This window comes from Urocampus carinirostris, chromosome 15, assembly GCF_059441175.1.
Source record: "Urocampus carinirostris isolate Australia breed hairy pipefish chromosome 15, RoL_Ucar_1.0, whole genome shotgun sequence".
Taxonomy (NCBI): domain Eukaryota; kingdom Metazoa; phylum Chordata; class Actinopteri; order Syngnathiformes; family Syngnathidae; genus Urocampus; species Urocampus carinirostris.
The window spans coordinates 14,530,189-14,534,046 of record NC_142363.1 but is presented as its reverse complement, the minus strand read 5'-3'; positions in this window follow the sequence as shown (position 1 = coordinate 14,534,046).

Genomic DNA, 3,858 nt, shown 5'->3' with positions numbered 1-3,858 from the left:
AGCGCCCCCAAGCGGATTAGCTAAAACCTGTTCGAAATTTCACCATAACCTTTTTATTTCTCTATTTTATTTAGTCTAGCGTTTTGTTGAACATTTCATTATTACAAACAAAATTGGCATGAAAAAGTAAAAAAAGAAACACAAAGTTAAAATTTCTGAAGGGAACAGAACGTGCTGCGAAAAAAGATAAATAACTAGACAATTCCCGCGGCAATTGTAAGAGTTGTGATTGATCTGGAAGATGATCTGGGATAAAACATAAAGTTATTAACTGGGAAAGCTGTATTTGTACATTTTTACTTGGTTCTGTGGGGGGACTCTGCCACTCCACACACCCCCTTGTACCCGAACGTTCATTTGAGATGGTCCCATTCAAAATGAATGGGAAATTCTGGGTTTTTAAATCGTCAGTTATATCGTCGTGGTGACGGATATCGGTAACCAAGAAGATAGCTGGATACTCCCGGTCGAGCTGGAATTTTTGATGTATAATTCGTCATGGTACTCTAAAAAACCTTGAAGGAGAAGCGAATTAAAGTTTTATTCACCCGGGATTTTAAGTAAACACTAGACAATTCCCGCGGCAATTGTAAGAGTTGTGATTGATCTGGAAGATGATCCCGGTTGTTAGCATTATGAGTTAGCATACATTTTTTAACCCAGAGAGATGTTTCTGTCATTTTTTTTACTTGGTTCTGTGTCCCCGAATGTAAACAATTGGCCATATTGGATGGTAGTCTTCACTATTTTGTTGGATGTTGAAGGAGTATGGCGTTATTTTTTGAGACTTTACCATTTATTTCAATTGTGTCTCTGGCTGCACATCTGAAGGTGGTGCAGATAGCTAACATCGAATCCAAGGGGGGGTTGGTAAGCCCTCATTATTTATTTGGAGATGATAGCGTTGCTGTATCGGATCAGGAGACTTTCCCTGCTTTTGGTAAAACCAGTAGCAGTATTTGTTTCATGTGGGGAGGAAACACCGACCCAAGAAATGGCATGGTGAGGGATGGGTGCCACCAGGCTGTACTTACCCAAGACACACTACAGGGAGTAATGCCATGACAACCCTGGCAGTTAAGGGATCTGTGAACCGTCTATTTCTAAGTAATGGAATGGAATGGACTGGTCTGTATTTATACAGCACTTTTCAAGTCAATGAAGTCCTCCCAAAGCGCTTTACAATGTGCTTCACACTTTTCCCTTTCGTACACTAACCAACCGATAGCGGCTTCAGCCATGCAAGGTAACCTACACTTCGAAATTTAACACTGAGGAGCCGGGAATCGAACCTATGACCTCTTGATCCCACGACGTGCGCTCTACCTCCTTAGCTACTAGTCTGATAAAACTGTCCTCTTGGCTGCAACAGTACGTGGCAGTAACGCTTCACATGAAAACTCGATAACGAGGACTGGGGCCACCATTGGCGTCATTTTTAAACATTTTTTAAATTTTTCTTTATTTGAAAGCTTGGTCTGTCAAGTCAGGGAAACACGACATAAGAAATCATTTCAAGTATTTTCCAGCACTTTACCCATAATTCAAGTATTTTAGTACTGTTACCTAGTGAGTAGAGGCTAGAGCGAGAACCGCACTTGCAAGGAGCCCTTCAGAGATAGTTAGCACGCGCTGTTAATCCTAGGTGAAAATATTGCACTGTTTATAGGTTAAAATGAGCTCCCAAAAAGCCACGAGTGTTCCTGAAAACCTGGCCGAAAAGAGTGCACCGTTATCTGGCGATTGGAGGGCAGAGTTTGGCTCTGAATGAACACAATGATGATCGCATTATTTCAACCCTAACCTCTCCACCACATGCTTTTCTGTCGTGCTTATTAGTCTTGTCTGTACATCAGTGAACATTTGTTGTCGTAACTTAGCCCGTAACGATTAACAATAGCCAAAATAGAGCTGCGATCCCCATATTTTGAATGTCAATCACAATAATAATGAGTGAGGTAAGCTTGCGCCCATCCAGAATGGCCTCCTCTACTCGAGTTGCCCAGATGTTGTCGTAGTTTGGAACTATCAATTTCATTCATGGGCATTGCTATGGAAACCCAAGCGTGGAATGGCACTGATCCGTCACTCCGTAAGTATTGTAGCCGACAGGCATTGTGGGAATGTATTCATTGGTCAAATCACTCTTGACCCATTTCTTTTATGGCGATCAGACATCTCTAGCTGTCACGGACCACATAAACGATGTGGCAGCCACGTTTGGCCTGCGAGCCATGTGTTTGACACAGGTTATCTGAGTACTTCCATAATTTAATACATTTTCAGGAATAACACATTTCGAGAAAGCATAACTGCGTAATACTATGTGGATGTGTTGAAAAATAGTTACAATTGGACGAGATTGTTGACAAGGGGTGTCAAACAGGTGCCCCGCGGGCCGGATCAGGCCCGCTAAGGGATTCAATGCGGCCCGCGAGACAACGCTCAGAGAAGTGCAAGAGAAAAACGAGCTGCAGGTTGAAATATATCCACTTGATGTTGCCAAAGCCAGGTGCCTCTCAAAAATGCTGTACTTGTGTAACAGGTGTAATAATAACCCTTGTTTTATTGAAATTCCTGCTGAAATATGTTGTATAGTTTTTTTGTAAGTGTCCTGCAATGATGAGTTCAACAGTGCCACCTGCTGGTATGAGGTAAAATTTGGTTTTGGCTTTTGACATGTGACCGGAAGGCAGGGTTTGTTGGCTGTCCAACAGCGAGCTGTCAACGGTAAGACACGATCTTTTGGTGCTCAGCAAAAAGTTTACTTTAAACATTAAAACCACAGCTGACAAATCTCTCAACGTGCATAGTAATGTGATTGATGTTGGCAAGCTGTTTGGATTTATTTTTGTTTTGCTTCTGTCGCCTTTTATGTTAGTTTTGCCGGACGTTGCATGTTGTGCTAAAATGCTAATTCCCCTTATAAAGATCAAAGAGATCAAAGATAACCTACGTGGTAAGCTACAGAGAAGCTTACCACGGTGTTGTGACTCATTCATTTGCAGGCAAATTGTACCCGTTCTCTATACTCATTATTGTTATTATTTCTATTTTCTCATTTATATATATATATATATATATAAAAAGGATGATGTTGGTTAAAATTCAGACTAAAATATGTTGAATTCATTGCAAACGTTAAAAAAAAAACACTATACGATCTCTTGTTAAAAGTATCTTGTTAAAATGGATGTAAAAATGTATTGCGATGGTTGATATTCTAAAATGTATTTTATGTAAACTGAAAAGAAAGTTCTTTGATATGTTTTGGGCAGTCTACAACGAGCTGCCAACGAGATCAAAGCCAGCAGTGAAGCTTACCACATGTTGTGTTGTGACTCATTCATTTGCAGCAACTGTAATAAAAACCTCATCATCCAGTCCAGCGTGAACGTGGATCTTTGGTGGGACAAGTACACCGCGGTTACACTTGTATTTCTTTCTCTATCTCACTCTCTTGCTTTACCCTTCTCTCTTCCTCTCCTCTCTTCCTCACCCTCTCTCTTTGAATTTTGGAATTTGTTTTTTTTTTGTCTTTATTTCCCCCTTTCTCATTATTTAATCTCTTTTGTTTCTCACACTCTCTCACCCTCTCTCTCTCTCTCTTTCTCCCTTTCTCTCTTTCTTTGTCCCACCTTCTCTACTTTTCTCTCTCTCTTTCTCTTATTTCTTTCCTTCTTTTTTCATTCTCTCTAATTTACCTGTCCGCCCCCCGAGAGAATGTTTGTTCTATCGTGGCCCCCCGCGTTAAAATTAGTTTGACACCCCTGTTGTAGACGAAGGGACGTGGAATCCTGGTTAACTGTTGGGGTAAAGTCAACGGAGCAGTTGTGGAGACATCTAGTGACTATTACA